The sequence below is a fragment of the Pantherophis guttatus genome, chromosome 2 (genome assembly GCF_059756535.1).
Source record: "Pantherophis guttatus breed Tessera chromosome 2, ASM5975653v1, whole genome shotgun sequence".
In the NCBI taxonomy this organism is placed as follows: Eukaryota; Metazoa; Chordata; class Lepidosauria; order Squamata; family Colubridae; genus Pantherophis; species Pantherophis guttatus.
The window spans coordinates 236,977,084-236,994,839 of NC_142064.1; the positions used below are offsets into that span (position 1 = coordinate 236,977,084).

The 17,756-nt window shown below is 39.2% G+C and overlaps 1 long non-coding RNA gene across 1 annotated transcript; it reads left to right on the forward strand.

Moving 5' to 3' along the window:
* Positions 1-1,376: 1,376 nt before the first annotated feature.
* LOC148115551 (uncharacterized) lies at positions 1,377-15,428 on the forward strand. The gene is made up of 2 exons (XR_015732685.1): positions 1,377-2,658; positions 12,369-15,428. It is a non-coding gene; the product is annotated as an uncharacterized LOC148115551 (long non-coding RNA).
* Positions 15,429-17,756: the final 2,328 nt, after the last annotated feature.

Genomic DNA, 17,756 nt, shown 5'->3' on the forward strand with positions numbered 1-17,756 from the left:
GTTTGAAATATTCTATCTTTGGGGGCAAGGCAGATTGATGACATGACTATGCGAAAAGTTACAAGGTACCTCACATTGTGAATATTTTAATTTGTATGTTTTATTATAGTCTTTTACAATGACAACTTGACTGCTGCATTGAGAGTCTCACAGAAAGAAATCCATGCATAAACCTCTACCAATTGTTCCTACCTAGAACAAATGCATTCTGTTCACAAACTGATCCTGTTTTGTTGATTTGTTTTTAAACTACAGATTTGCCTCATATGCCAAAGTGCTCTCGCAAAAGATACGAAATCCTGAGTTGATGCCTGTATGCCTGTTAAATCAATTCATGAAAAAGAGTGATCAAGAGCCTTTAAAAAAAAACCGATCACATCTCCTACATTTGCAAATGAGATGAGTATGCTTCAAGTAGTAAAATACTGTACTTATGGAGTTAAAAACTGTTTCTTTTTCTACCCTATTGCAATGAAAAGTTGAACCTTACTGAGGGGCACAACAGCAGATCAGTCCCTTTAGGAGTTAGTCATTCTGTGAGTTATTGTCACAGAATAACTGTTTGACAGTTGAGCCAGAAAGAGGGAAATATAGGACAGGATAGGGTGGGGGTGGGTGGGCAGGGCCAGCTGATCTTCGGAACTACCAGTTTGTTTGAACCGGTCCAAACCGGCGGCAGCCCACCACTGCTATAAGCATTTCAAAGAAGTTATGGCTTACTATAGTTGCTTGCAGTTTACCCTGAAACTATTACCATTGAAACGTGTTCTTGGAGAGCAGAAATTCTACAGTCAGAGGGAGAGTGGCTTGGACCTTGGAGTACTCATTTCTAAAGATCTAAGTGCCCGAGCCCACTGTAACAACATTGCCAAAAAGGCATTAAGAGTTGTTAATCTTGTGTAGCTTTTTCTCTGGTAATGTTGTACTACCAACTAGAGCATACAAAACATTTGCTAGACCAATTCTTGAATACAGCTCATCTGTCTGGAACCTGCACTGCATATCGAACATAAATACAATCGAGAGAGTCCAGAGATATTTTACGAGAAGTGTCCTCCATTCCTCTAATCGCAATAAAATACCTTATGCCACCAGACTCCAAATTTTGGGCTTAGACAACTTAGAACTACGCCGACTTCAGTCTGACGTAAGCATAGTACATAAAATTATCTGCCACAATGTCCTTCCTGTCAATGACTACTTCAGCTTCAACCACAATACATGAGCAAATAATAGATACAAACTCAAGGTAAACCGCTCCAAACTCGATTGCAGAAAATATGACTTCAGTAACAAAGTGGTCAATGCCTAGAATGCACTACCTGACTCTGTGGTTTCATCCCCCAAACCCCCAAAACTTTAACCTTAAACTGTCTACTGTTGACCTCACCCCATTCCTAAGAGGTCTGTAAGGGGCGTGCATAAGTGCACCAGCGTGCCTACCGTCCCTGTCCTAATATTCCTTTTTACTTACTCTTTTCATGTATTCAAATTATGTTTATACTTTTACCTGTTATCTTATATATGCTTGATAAATAAACTTATGAATATGAATATATACCCCTTCCCCTTTTTCTTTCCAATAGACTTTTGGGAGAGAGAGAGAATTCTGGCAGTTATGGTGCCACATGTAAACAAAGGAAGGATTCACAGGGAGAAATTGCCCATTCAGCACAATAAAGGCCAACTTTTTAATACAAGACGACCCCACTACAGCTAATTTTCTTCCAAACTGGTGGTATGCTTGTGAAAAATGCTACGAACCCATTAATTATTCTGTCATTAGTTGGGAAACTAACTCCTCCAAGTGTGGTTTTTCCAGGAAATTCCTGCCCTGCCTTGTTAACTACTTTCTCCCTCAGAACATGGAGGAAGGTGCAACGTATCTTCTTTGCAGACTTAGTTGAGCCAGAAAAGTAGTGAGTATTGTAGACGAATATAACAATGTAAAGCAGGAAGATCTGATATTAAGAGATGCTATAGTTGAGTGTAATTAAGGACACATCGGACTTCAATAACACCAATTTTAATAAATTCAGAGAAATGTTAAAATTAGGATGCCAAACTACAGATGGATTTCTAGATCAAAACCAGCACCTTAGATTGTACTTGGAAATAAATTGATAGGGACAGGATCCACATAATTGATGTTATGCAATTACAAGTTGCTTCAAATGAATTGCTGCATCAGTTGCAGTTTCTGAGTAGACTTTAAAGAGCACTCCAATGTACAACTCATTAGTGCAGCATGGTGGCAATGCAGTTGGTACACTAGGTGAAGATAGGCAGCCTCTCTGGCCATGGCTTCTATTGCCACTCAAGCAGAAGTCATGAGTACAAAGCACTTCCAAATTACAGACCTGCTCTTTTCATTGAAGATGCTCCACGCTCATTTGCACTACTCAGGTGAACCTGAAGGTATAGACAAATCCCCCAAGTGGCCTCAATGAATTGCTAAAACAATGCAAATGACCAGCTCTCTGCAAGGAATCCTTCCATTCCCCACCATCCAGTCAGAGCTGAAGAAGCTTCTTGGATGAAAAGCAATTACATCTTCAAAGAAAAATAAGGAAGTCCAGTTGCCTGCTGAAAAAGCACCTTTGAAAGAAGGAGCTTACCTGTCAAGAAACAACCCTGATGGCAATAGAGAAGTTTAAGGTACAAGCAACTACTTCAACCTGTTCTCTCCCATCCAGACCCTTAGCAAGAAGGGTACCAATAGCAACTCCCTTGCAACTTGGAGTAGCAATGTACAGTTAGCTATGTTCTGCATATTGGCAGTACCATAATCCACACTCTTAAATGTCATGTCAGGTTAATAAAAAGACCTTTATTTTTAAAATCACAGAATGTTTTATTCCCGTGAACATCCTGTACTGGTCAGATCCCATTTCAATTACTGTGTCTACTTCTGGTCAGTGCCCTTTAGTAAAGATTCAAAGATAGGCGACAAGGTTGATAAGTGGACTGGGAACTAACTCTTACGAGGAAAAATAAGAGAAATTGGGAGAATGCTCAGCTTTGAGAAAAAGGCAGCTGAAGAGTGAGAAAAGAGCCCTTTCGAAAAACCCAACCTATTCTTTGTCTTTCAGAGTGCAGGATATAGAATAATGAATTTACAGGGAAACAGATTTCAGCTGAATGTTAGAAAACCCTTTCTAGTGATAGGAGCTGTTAGGGGAGCCAATTACTAAGGGAAATATCGAGCATTTTTTTTACAGGACAACTTTAAGCAGAGGCTGAACAGCCACTGTCAATGATGCTTTCACTTCAATTACTACACCTGGCAGAAAGTTAAACTTGATGGCCTCAGTGGCTTTCTAAGTCTAGGACCTGGAAAACATTAAGCTTTTGGACAGTGTCCTAACTCTCAATAAGCATTATGGTTGTGAAAAGCAACAGTAAAAGGTGGTATGCCAAGCCCTGCTCCTTGAAGAGGTAAAGTGGCATTCTTCTGTATCTATTTTGAAGGCTGCTGCATGTGTGTGCATAATTTGCCTTCCACACTGTTCCACGTTGTCTATGCATGCAGATACCAGGGACAACCTGCAGAGCAGTGAATGGCCTTTCCAACCCTAGTCCATCTAGCATTTTAAAGTGCATTGGACATTCAGTTCCATTGGCCCTAGTCAGCACAATCATACGGATGATTATTATAATATCTGGAGGGCGTTGAAGAAAGCTGTTTTATTATTGGATGGATGTGCTAGAGATAGATGTCTCAAAAGCTATTCTTTGTACAGTGCATAATTAAAAAAAAAAAAGATTTTCAGCAAAGATTTTAAAAATATGGATCTCATTGGAAACTATCCTGACCAAATGGAAAATAATAGAATGGCCAAATAAGACATTGTACAAATAGCCAGAACACTGAAAAGTTAAAAGTGTATGTCAGGTGTGATCATATTGGATTATATGTTATTAGATTGCTTGTTAAAAATGCATGTGTTTAATGAGCTTTGAACTGCTTAAGTATGAGTTACCTAAAATTAATTATGCCCAAGTCCATTTGAAAGCAAGAAAGCTATTGAGTTGATCCTACTATTATGTCAAATACCATAGTAGTACAACTAGTGTTGTACTATTGTTATACACTACAGAATGAGGCAGAAGCCTGAGACACCAGGTTGTTATTTTTATCAGTAAATACGATAAAAGGCACTTGTGGGACTTTCTGCCTTACGGTCCATTGTTCACAAATATCCTTCAATACATCCAGTGTTAAAGTGTTTTGCTCCATTATGTATTGGGTATGTCAAATTTAAGTGTTCTTCTCTTTAATTGTAATCTTTAGTTCCTTCTGATTCCCTGTAATATACAACCCTCAAAGTTCCATACTGCAACATTTTTCCACTAGAAGGATTCTTATAATTAATTTCAAATTTTTATTTCAAATCCATCTGGACCCTTAGTCCATTGGTAACTTTCCAAAATTTACATTTTAATCACCTTGTTGTTTCTTCCAAAAAAAAATCTTTATAAAGTACTTAAACTTGTATTTTAAACAAAGAAATTTACTCAGTGCTATGAAATATGTGTAGCCAAAGGTTTCTAATAGCTGAAAAGCAGTTATCAAAAAATTTCCAAAAGTGATTAGAAAAGGAAATATGCAAACCAGGTGTTCATAAAGGTATTGACTGCGGTTTGTGCAGAGACAACTTTTCCTCATCTAAACCTGCTGGAGACCACTGTCTTGCAGACACCTCATGAGGAACAACTGTCTGGAGCACTTGTGGGCAATCTCAGGTCATCTATTTGTACAGAGAGGAATTATGAAGAATTAGCCTGCGTGCCAGCTCTTCATTCTGCCCTAGTTGACAGCTCCTCTTTTAATAAACCATTTTTAGTGTGCAGTAGGACAACTCACCGTGGCCAACTCGCCATGGCCCTCTCACCACAGCCAACTTGCCATGGGACAATTCAACAAATACAAAAGTTAAATTAATTTTGACGGAACTTTGATGGCCATTAATAATAAAGTCAATCCAGAAATACAATGTTTACAATTTCAAAGAAAACATGGTCACCAATAATAATAGTAACTGAGTGAAGCAATTAATGCAGTTTTGAATTGTTCTGTGACAAGTTGTCCTGTGGTGAGTTGTCCCATGGCGAATTGGCTGCAGCAAGTTGTCCTAAACCACAGGTGTCAAACTTCCAGCGTCACATTGTCATCATGTGACGTATTGCAATGTTTTTCCCCTTCGCAGAGCTGCAGTAGGCGTGGCCTATGTGTGGCGGGCCACCAGTTTGACACCCCTGTCCTAGATCCTTTCTTTCCCAGATGTTTGTCTCCAAATGCCTTTACAACCAGGATTTTTTTTTCAGCTGGTTTAGCACTGAATGTGCTCAAATCTGAAGCTAGATATGTGCCAGCTAACTCTGTCAGATGTTGACTCAGGGTTAAAGGCATAGTTAGCATTGACTCCCTGCTGGGACAAGACTCTAACAAGAAAATAAACTCTCAAAGAATTGCAGGGAAATTTCAGCTATGGCAAGAAAGAGCACAATTTCCAAGCCCTTCATATTTTCCAATATTCAACAAGTGTCAAAAAAATTAAAAGAATCCCTGGGTGAATTTTCATGGTTTTGCTCATGTTTGCTCTTAAACCACCATAGATGAGTAGGTACGAGCTATTGTCTCTTGAGGCTGTGGTCTGGGATTTGCTTGGAGACCACAGGGTAAAGTTTTGCAATCTTCGCCTTGAAGTTAGGTATTAAATACAAGAATTTCCAGGAGACATAATCCCAAGGGGAATGTACCCTCTGAGAGATTCAGAAAACAAGCCCATTTTCTGGTGCTGCACGCACAATCTCAGTATAAATCAGAGCGCTTGAAAAGCAAAAGTAACAGATCCTGGTTGCTGCAGTTAATGAAAGTTCTCATAGATTTTCTTCTCCATGGGACTGGGAAGCTCAGGTACCCATTAGGGTAAAAGCCAAGAAAAGTGGCAGGCATCTGATTTGAATTATAGAAGTTGATAGCAATCAGGCGAAAGCTCCAGCTGGAGTGCTGAGCATCATTCATCCACTTTTTTTTATTTATTTAGCTTGTCTTGATTTATGGCATTTCAATTGCTTTGGTGGGGGCTAGTGCAATCACTCACTTCTCCTTTCTGATTTACATCTTGCATTAGAATAAAGACAGGGAGGACTGGGGCTAAAAGGAGACAATTGGAAAATGGCTGAGGAGAAAGGACTTAGATGTGCCTATCAGATGTTCATATCCTGCAAAGTGTTTTTCCCCAGGATTGCATATGCTTGGTTTAAGAAGTTGCTGACAAAGACTATTCACGCCCCAGACTGTCTTAAGCACCTTTTTGCCTTTGAATGCAAAGCGTTGCACATTTCTACATTTTAGTAGTGCCTCTAGATTCTCAACCTAGTACTGGAAAGCATCAATATGTTCCGTAGCTTCTTCCTGTCCAAATTGGTTGAACTGCATGAAGATCATTTTAATTGATAAAAATAAGCAACTGGGAAACTGACATACGAAAAAACCCAACATCAGCTTAATCTGTCTTCCCAATAATACAAGGGCACCATATATAGACCATAGAGGCTTTTTAGGTACTAACGTGATAGATTTGCGAATGTGCCTATCTGCGCCCCCCCCCCTCCCCATGGAAAAGTAAGATGAGAGTATGTTTGGAAGGTAGAGGAGTTGATATGCATTGCCTTTTGGAAATAGTGTCAATAGAAGAGAATAATTGTAGTTCAGGGTTGAACTGTGGAATCCTTGGTGGTCTCTGAGCTTGGTTGTTTTCATGCAGATGTTTCATTACCCAACATCAGTGCTAGAAGGGAGTGGGGTTTGCTCTCTGTTTATATACAAGCGGCTCGCTCTTTCAGTGTTGGTGGAAGTGTTCTGGGTGATTCCTTGACTAGAATGTTGTTTGTGGTTGAATGGCTTGTCAGAGATAGTAGTTCCCTGATTGGGGATATTCTTTATTGCTTGATTGTTAGTCTAGTATTAATCTTGATGTTAATCACTCCTTATCTGGGTGTTCATTGCTGATTAATTGATTAATCAATATTCCTTATTGGCCAAGTGTGATTGACACACAAAGAATTTGTCTCTGGTGCGTAAACTCTCAGTTTAGCTTTTCAGTTGTCTCATTTGAATGGCATGTAGGTGTTGTGTATTTCTTTGAGTCTTTTGATGGCTGATTTGTCTGAGTGCCAGGCTTCTAGGAATTCTCAGGCATTTTTTAGATTTGGCTTGATCAAAGATGCTCACAGTTTCCAAGTTGAAACTATGGTGATGTCTGTCCATGTATTCTGCAATTAAGGAATTTTAAGCATGTCTTTTGACTGCTAGTTGGTGTTCATGTACTCTGCTAGTCTTTTTACCTGTTTGTCCTAAATAATGGCTTTTATAGACCTTACACTGATATCTTTTTTTCTTCTTCTGGGGCTACTGGGTCTTTTGGTTTACTTAAGATGGTTTGCAGGCTTTAGTTGGTTTGTGTGCTACAGTGATGCCATGTGATTGTAATAATCTATTGGTTGTTTCCGAGATGTTTTTTTGATGTATGGCAGTGTTATCCATTTAACAGTTGTGTTGATTGTGCTGCAGTGAGTGGAGTAGTCAGGGATTTTGGATTAAATTGCATGGGTATCGATTTTATTGAAAGATGTATAGATGATCAGGTTCATTTTCTTGACATTTGGGTTTGCTGCAACATGTTTATGTTCATCTAAGTGAGTGTTTTATGATTGGCTTGGGCCACTATGTTGGTCAGTTTTGTGAGAGTCATCATAGCCTGTTCTAGGTGTGTCTGCCAGTCCCAAATCATCATCCACATCAGGGGTGGGTCCTACTTACCTTTACTACCGGTTCGCAACCGGCGCGCATGCAGAAGTTTCTGCGCATGCACAGATCATTCTTTATGACATCTGGGCGGTTGGGCGGAGCCTCCTGCCTCTTTTACTACCAGTTCAGAAGAACTGGACAGAACCGGAAACAACCTACCACTGATCCACATCTGAAAAGCATCTTCACTCCAGAGCTTGGGGTATCCTTGTAAAACTTTCTTTAAAAACTTTTTAGAAACATCCATGGCAGAGCTTTGGAGAGAATCCAGTGGCATAAAAAATGTCCTAGATTTGCCTTTGGGACTGTCATGAAGTTGCTGCTGTTGTATACTTCTCTATCAAACACCTTGAGGCTCTAGGGGACAGTTGGGATGAAAGGGGAAAGAGGACTAATGGTCCTCTCGTGTCTTCCTTCTTAAATAAGAACTGGGTCATATTTCAAGTATCTTTCCCTCCCTCCCCATACTGTTTTTGAGAAGTATATCTACTGCAGTGCTGAATTCATCTTGTTCTCATCAAACCACCTAGCATCAAGAATAAGCTTAAGGGAGAAAAATGGTTGAATGGCCAAAGCAGAAAACAATTATAAAATAAAACGTCATCTTGGTCCCATTATAAATCCTGCCAGCTGGCACCTCAATCTTCTTCCAGAATATGTTTAATCATCACAATCATTCTTTAAAGTTGGTTCCTTCCCAAAGTATTTGGGTTAAATTGGCAGCATGGGGGTCATAGTTCAAGTTTATATTCAGTCTTCTTTCAGGGTTCTGATTTTCTTTGCAGACCAGCCAAATACACCCTTCTGCCAAATCCAACCCACCCACCCCCAACTTTGAAGGAGAAAAAAAAAGTACTCAGAATATAAAACAACATGGAAAACAGCTGCCTCAATAGGAAGACAAGTTTCTCTTCCAGCTCCTTGGGCTTTGGTATGAAGGAACAAGATAGATATACTGCTCCAAGGCTGGGTTGATTCTGATTAGAGCTACAGGATTAAGAAAAAAAAATATTTAACCCTTTCCATATGGCCCTAATAGTTAAGGATGAGTTCATTTTCAGCCCTTCTTTCTTCCCTTATCAATCCTCCTCTGCATTGAAACCTGTAGCCCAGTAAATGGCAATGTATGGGGAAATTCAAACAGTTCTGTTTCAGTGGTTTAGTTAGTTTAAAGGTATCCATCCAGCGAGGGGCGAGTTCTACTTACCTTTACTACCTGTTCACAACGTGAGCACACGTGTGTGCTCGCTTTGCTCGTGTGCTTCTGCGTGCTTCTGCGCATGTGCAGTTCATCAATTATGATGTCCGGGCGGGTGGGCGGAGCCTCCCGCCACTCTAAAGAACCGGACCGAACCAGGAGCAACCCAACACTGCATCCAGCTGATCCTTTGAGAGTCATACGTTGGAGGAGTCCTTTCTCCATGAATGAGCCAAGGCAACTGACACTGTCAAAGGATTCAAAAAATGAATGGTACTAGCATATTAATAATGATTTTTAGAGAGGATCTGAAATATTGCTGGACTGCTCTATGTCTTTTGATTTCTTGAAAGGGGTTTCCCCTTGAAAAATACTTTTTTAAAAGATTCATATGATATCCTTTCCATTTTCTTGTGTGGTGTTTTGTGTTGTTTGCTACAGGTGGCAGAGTGCTGGCGTTTTCTGATGCACATTCATTCATAATTTTGAAGCTTCTTTTATTCACCACCTAACAGGACAAGAAGAGGAATTTCCTCAGGGTCTCTTCCCTTGGGATCTCAATGCAGTTTGAGAAACCTGGGAGGCTGTAAGCCACAGAGAGATGGTTGTATGGTGGCAATCAGGGCAGTGGCTAATTCTAAATGAAAACAGGACAAGTTCATTGTTCTCCATCCATAAAAACTTCACAGAACTCTCCTGTTTAATAATTTGGAAGTAAAATTTATCTAATCAGTTTTGGAACTGGTAGGAAAAAAATGCAGATTTATTTGTTTGTTTGTTGTGCAGTGTGAACCTACTTGAGGCTTGGTACCTCTTGATCAAAAATAGACTTCTCCATGGTTTAGCCACTGAGATACTGATGCTCTTTTGATGAAGTCCTCTTTTCCACAGCTGCTATAATTGGCAGATTCTGTTTGACAACAAGACAGTGCTAAAGCTTCATCTGCCCAATGGACTGTCTGCCCCTGAAATATCAGGCAGAAAAATCACTTTAGACTTTTTTTTAAAATTAACTTTTTAAATTGGCTTTTCCAGCTGTTAATTTTCCTGAATATGTATCTTTTTATGTATTGTCTTTACTGTTTTAATCAACGTTTTCCTGTTTTGATTTTACATTTCATGTTTGGAATGTTAAAATGAAAAATTATACATAAATATATACGTAAAAAAAATGTTTTGTACAAATAATTTGAACGATCCAATCCCTAGCAAATCAAAAACTATTATCTGCAAGTAGATCTAAACAGACAAATTAGATCCATAAAGACAAATTAATTCAATGCTGAAACTGGGTATGTCTAGTCTGATGAAAAGAAGGACGAGGGTGGACATGATAGCAGTGTTCCAATATCTCAGGGGCTGCCACAAAGAAGAGGGAGTCAAGCTATTCTCCAAAGCACAAGAGGGCAGGACAAGAAGCAATGGGTGGAAACTAATCAAGGAGAGAAGCAACTTAGAACTAAGGAGAAATTTCCTGACAGAACAATTAACCAGTGGAACAACTTGCCTCCAGAAGTTGTAAATGCACCAACACTGGAAGTTTTTAAGAAAAGATTGGATAACCATTTGTCTGAAGTGGTGTAGGGTATCCTGCCTAAGCAGCGGGTTGGACTAGAAGACCTCCAAGGTTCCTTCCAACTATTCTGTTCTGTTCTGTTCTGTTCTGTTCTGTTCTGTTCTGTTCTATTCTATTCTATCCTAGTCTAGTCCATTCCATCCCATCCCATCCCATCCCATCCCATCTCATCCCAACCTATCCTATCCTATCCTATCCTATCCTATCCTATCCTATCCTATCCTATCCTATCCTATCCTATCCTACCCTACCCTACCCTACCCTACCCTACCCTACCCTACCCTATCCTATCCTATCCTATCCTATCCTATCCTATCCTATCCTATCCTAAATGGTATTCTTTTTGTATATCTCAACCATCCCCAATATTAAGATACAGTTCAGTAACTGTTACTGAGAATTAGCATTGAACCTCTCTGAAAGAATGCAAAAAAGAAAAAAAAGTTAGAAACTGACGATTTAGTGAGTGTAGTAGGTTAGTTTGTGCACCTTTTCTTAACCCTAATTATTTCTGCCATTTTCCTCCAAAGAAACTCAGCTAAGCGTCAGGTGATGAGTAATGTAGAAGGTTATTGCCGTTATTTCAGTATCCAGCAGCCCAGTAACTCTTTCTTTTTCTGTGGCTGTGAGAATGCCACAATTAACCTGGGTGTTTTTGCAGTGTAGCTGATGCGGTGTGGAAATGTCATCTCATTAACAGCTGGCTTGGAGACCGGAATCTTCTCCTTTTCTACATAAGATGAGAGGATAACTGCAGCAGGGCACAGCCGTCATCCTACCCTTAATTAGACCATCCCCTGCTGTTTGCTGTGATGCTTATTGGTTTAAGGCAGGCTATTAATGTTCCTTAATCATGGCATTATTTTTAGTAGCTTTTAAACCAAGAGTAATGCAAAACAGGTCCAACGATTAGGATGAACTATTCAGTAATGAATGAAGGAGAACAGATGGCATGAAAATGTGACAGAAAATATGTAGAGAAAGAACCCCTCTTTATATGTAGAGGTGCTTTTCAGCCTTTACACATTTAGTAGCAATTTAAATGGGTGGATCCAAACTGCAGCCATTGTTCACATTTATTTATTTACCCATCCATCATAGGTGAAATAGTGAAATATAAAGGCAGTAAAACAAACCTTTACCTCCAACCAAAGAGGAGTGCACACAACAGATCCTGTAAAAAGTTATTTGCTTCTTGGAAAAGCAAAGTATGGTATGGCTTCCAACAGAAATGATAGAAGAGTATCCCTTGATCCTAAAGCTTCCACCCTCCCAGGGGAGAGAATTTTTTTTTTCTTGTTTCAGCATGAGAAACAATGAAAAAGGAAGAACTCACACTTCCATTTTGTCAAACTCCAAGTGAGACAGAGTTTTACCACACAAAATGACATGTTTCTATAAAAGTATGTGAATTTAATGAAAATTTTAGGTAATAAGTCCAGGGAGAAAAAATTAAAACAAGTTAACCTGGCTGTTTATATAAATGTAAGTTTACTCGTGAAGAAGGAGCGTAGGCCAAAACCAACAAATGACATGCAGACTTTCAGATAAAATTAGTGGTATAAATATGATTTAGCTAATTTCATTTCATTTGATTGGGTTTTAACTTTCCGATCCAAAAAACGTTGTTCCTTGAAAATCATTATTGATCACTTGATTCTCTAAGTACCAATGAAATCAAAAACTTTTACAGGATTATCGCTTACTATTTATGCAAAACTTAGACAAATAAACGCTGGCTTCCTTTCATCGATTTTTTTTTTCTTCCATTCACTCAGGTTCGATTCTAAGAGACTGGAAAAGACCCTGCAGGTTACTTGACAAAGTTTTTCAGAAATGGTTTCCCATCGCTTCCTTCCCAGGTCCGAGAGAGAAGAACTGGCTGAAATTCACCCAGCTGGCTTTGTTCTTCAGGTGGGACTAGAACTCACAGTCTCCTGGTTTCTAGCCTGATGCTTTAATCACTACACCAAACTGACCATACTGTATGTAGATGTGGTATGATGCAATAGCAAAAAAACACCCCTACATTTCAATTGTAAGAAACATGGACAAGTATTTCAAGTATTTATTACATTTTAACTTTTTGAATACTTCTAAATATATGTTATGAACCAGGTGACTGGCACAAACTAGTCCAGCTTTATAAGTCCAGTTTAGTAAAGCCGAGGTGGTGCAGTGGTTAGAGTGCAGCACTCCAAGCTACTTCAGTTGACTGCTAGCTGCAGTTCGTCAGTTCAAATCTCACCGGCTCAAGGTTGACTCAGCCTTCCATCCTTCCAAGGTGGGTAAAATGAGGATCCAGATTTTGGGGGGCAATATGCTGACTCTGTAAATTGCTTAGAGAGGGCTGTAAAAGCACTGTAAAGTGGTATATAAGTCTATGCGCTATTGCTATTTATAAAAGAAAGAGTTAAATGGGGAAGTGAATAGAAGATCAAATGCAGATTGCCTCTTTGAGGATACCCAGTTTCTCAGATGTTGTAGAGGGCATTATTAGCCTAAATAGAATACATTTTCTCCACCTCCAATCATTGCTAACCCCCTCATATTCTTTAAAGAAAATAATCAAACCCACTCTTTACTGGCAGTGATGATGTTATCTAGTTTAGGTAATGAAATATCTGTAAGAAAACAACCAAGCACAGAGAGCAACAAAGGCCCCTTATTTCACCCCAGAGCTACACATTTTATTGGTGTAGCTCTGGGGTACACCAATAAAATGGTAAAGAGCTAGGTCTTTGCCTAATGTTTCCAAAACAGGTTTACTTGAATCTGGTTATTTGCGCTTTTAGTGATAACTCTGCACTGCTGTGTTCATGGTGCATTTGTTTGTTTCCTTGACTATTCACGGCATTCCCAGGAGTCTTCTCCAAACAAAAATCAGAAGCATCAATACACTTCTATTTCGTCTTCAGAATCTACGCTAGCTTTGGCCTATAAAACTGCATGCGTTTTGAATGTAACACGCAGCAGGAGCAACAATTATAAAGATAAATACATTATTGCAGGGATACATATTCTGGGATATTGGAAACATATTGAGAGACACCCACACATCGACACAAACATTTATACACAATTCTTTGATGCCAAAACATCAAAAGACATCCACCAAACAACTGGTTAAATAAGATGATTTTTCACTGGTTTATGAAATCTTCGCACAGAGGATGCAAGCATTGCTCTGAGTGTTGCAAAGTACATGACTCACTACACAGAAGAGCTGTCCTTGTGTCCATATCCCCTGATCAGTTGCAAGGAAATGACCTTAAGCAATGGTGGGTTGCCATCAGTTCGGTCCGGTTCTTGCAAACCAGTAGTAAAACCAGGGGGATGCTCCGCCCACCCACCCAGATGTCGTCATAGACGATCTGCGCATGCGCAGAAGCGATCCCATTGTGAACCAGTAGTAAAGGTAAATAGAACCCACCCCTGACCTTAAGCCTTCACTCCATATAAGCCCTCATAGCCCAGACAGTTTCCACTTGAAGAGATAGTTTAAGTGTCTTAGAGCTATATCCTGTAGATTTTATAATTCAATTGTGTTGCTGTTGTTTATTGCTTTGTTTACTTTTGTTCTGTGGGTTTTAATCCTATTTGGCTCCCAGAGTTGCAATTGCAAGATGAACTATTGCATTTTATACCAACTATAATTTTTGGGGGAGGGTTGCATTAAAAGACCAATGTATTTGTTTGTTTGTTTTATTTAGAAACGTATTTCTAAATTCAAATACGATATCAGGGCAGATTCTTGTAAAATATTTAAATCACGTTGGAATACTGATGTTAATAACACAGAGATTAATGGCAGCCTTAGCACTGTGGATGGTAATATTGAGACTGTAGCAAAGCTGAGATGATGAAAAGGAGGAAGAACAGTTGTCCATTTGCTAATGGAGATTAATGGCATAGCATGTCTACTAATAAAGTAAAATCTATAACTATCAATATCATGTGGCAAAATCCATCTGGTAAATAGGCTGCCAACGTTTTAGCTATGGCATAACATACAGTATATTGTAAAAACAGCATCTGCTAATACTTACAGTCAAGTAATACATACAAAGAGAGCAACATAGAAACAGCAAAAAAAAAAAAAAAAAAAAAACCACCACCACCTGGAGGCAATCAATTCAACTGGTTATTGATAAAATTTCCCTGGCAGAGTCCTTCATCCAAGTAAAAATAAAAAATTACAATAGGCTGCCACCAGACAACATGAATCTCCTGAAACTCATGGGGAGTTTTTCCCCAAATCTAGTAAGAGCTTTCAATTAGTTTCCATTTCACGGGTGTCAAACTCGATCGCGTCATGTGATGTCACATGATGTATTGTGACTTTTTTGCCTTTGCAGAGCTGGGGTGGATGTGGCCTACAAACGATGCATCTGGCCCACAGGCCGCCAGTTTGACACCTGTGCGATGGAAAGACAGCAGGTTCACTAGAGTGTTGTGTTTGTGGAGCTATTGGGAGTGGGTTTCATTTGAAGACAAATGCATGTGCCTGAAATATGTTTGTACATTTTGAAAAATCTAGTTTGGAATATATTATACTGTGCACTAGTTGATTTTGTCATTTCAGTTTTCAGTTATCTGATGCAACTCTTTTTTTAAAAAAAAAAACGTTCTTCATTCATTCCAAACTGCTGTGATGTTATTTGTACCCTATTGTACCCCTGATTGCTTATTTGTACCCTATGACTATCATTAAGTGTTGTACCTTATGGTTCTTGATGAACGTATCTTTTCTTTTATGTACACTGAGAGTGTATGCACCAAGACAAATTCCTTGTGTGTTCAATCACACTTGGCCAATAAAAAATTCTATTCTATTCTATTCTATTCTATTCTATTCTATTCTATTCTATTCTATTCTATTCTATTCTGGAATACTTAGGAGCATTTTAATCACTTAGGTCAGGGCTGTCAAACTTTTTTTTTTTTAATTTGATTTATATGCCGCCCTTCTCCGGAGACTCAGGGCGGCTTACAATGCATTAAGCAGTAGCCTTCATTCTTTTGTATATTTTATACAAAGTCAGCTTATTGCCCCCACAAACTGGGTCCTCATTTCACCTACCTTAGAAAGGATGGAAGGCTGAGTCAACCTTGAGCCTTGGAGAGATTCGAACCAGCAGAAATTGCAGGCAGCTGTGTTAATAACAGGGTGCACTAAACCACTGTACTATCAAGGCTCTTTTGTGGGCCAGTTGTGTCACGCGCTGGCTATGCCCATGCCCAGTTTAGCTAAGGGAAGAAAAATTGGACAATATGCCAATATGAGAAACACCCCCTTCCCCCACAAAAAAGCCATATAATTGGAAATCAAGGAATTGTGCAAAATAATCTGGAGTTGCTTTGGTGGCCCCAAAATGGAGGTTTAGAAACCATGTGGCTGATGGAAAATATGTTACCCTCTCCTAATTTAGGAAGAATTTTTAGTGATCTTCGTGATGTCTTCTGCTCCCAAACTGGCTATTTTGAAGGATGAATGACATGGCAAAACCTAAAAATATAATCACTCAGAAATATTTTAAAGCCAAACAGGCAAAGAGATAACTTTTTTTTTTCTTTTTCTTTCATTTTGCTAATTGTATGTCATCTGGAACATCTTGGAAACATTGGTTTCCAATATTGTCAAGGTTGGCTTTACAAATCATTTTATTTATGCTGTAGCTTGATCTTCCTGAGTTCTACTGATTTGTTTTTCTTTTCAAAAGCTTGAAATCCTTTTCTATTTCCTTTGCGTCTCATCTTTGGAAAGATGGCATGAGTCCAAATATTTTTATAGCAAATGGTATAAGGATTCTTGCCTTGGGCAAGAGGCTGGAATAGAAGGCCTGCAAGCTCCCTTCCCGCCCTGTGGATTCTATGATTCTCTGAGCCTGCTGTCCCAATAAAAGCAATTCATTTGGCTCCATTGTATTCTTATAAACAGAGGGGACTAAAACAGTCCGATTTTCTTTGCTACCAGGGTTTATACCGCCTATGGATATTCAGGAATGTTTGGAAGAACAACGGGCAATTTTTAGAACATTCAGTACTATTACTACTCAACAGTATTTCCAAGGAAACAAGGATGCTCTACCTTTTAATGTGTTTTTTTCTCATTTTTTCATTTTGTGAGGTATGTCACATGATTCCTTTTGCCTATTTTTAGTTTCTTAAACATACCCACAGAGTTGAGGCATTAAAAGAAAAGGGTGGGCTAATAAAATAGGTGCATTTTGTTACAGTTCCGCATTAAGCTCGCATCAATAAAAGCTGCTTGAAATTAAGCAGCTCAGGCCTTAGCAATCTCTTAGGAATAATGTGTAAACCAATGGTGTAAAGCAATGTCAACATTTGGTTGGTTTACATTTTCTTGGCCTGTCATAAAACACAAAGGCTGTGCTAAGAATGTTTTTATTCTACCAGTCAATCCATCTATCACTCATTTGTAGGCCTGGTGTTGGTGCCAGTTATACGTAACACCACATACACACAATCTGTCCGCCTCTGTACATTTTACTGTAGATCACTAAAACACATACCTGGCAGACAGACCACAGGATGGTTTACTGTGGTATGGTGTCTTACAGCAGGGGTGAAATTCATTTGCCTTCCCTACAGGTTTGCAAATGTGTGAGCACTGCATGTGCAGAGGCTTAAAATCATTACAGAAAAGTGATGTCATGACATTTGCGTGGGTGGGCGGAGCTACCAGTTCGCCGGAGCCGGATAGAACTGGCCGAATTTCACCCCTGTGTTACAGCCTTCGTTTTCTAGGCTGGGGGAGGGGGGAGTACTGTTAGCTGGTCACTAAACTTCCTGTGATTCAGAAACGGATAAAAGTGTTGAAATTACTCCATGTAGCAGCTCAATTTCTCACTATAATGTTTGTAGCAGTGAGTCTGTTTTGGGCATAGGTATGTGTCTATCTGTCTGGTTATCATCTATGTCTCAATCTATCTATTATCTTAAACTGGACAGACCTTAAATTTAGGTGACCTGCTAAGAAGCTGCAGCATCATGATGCACATCCACAGAATGTTTGGAGATGTTCTCTATATGTTTACCATGACAGACAGAAGAGATAAATAGCATAATAATGTACTCTCGACTGCTGGGGGGGAAATATATTAGCTCGAAGTTGATAGCTGTGAGCAAACTGCTTTCTCTCA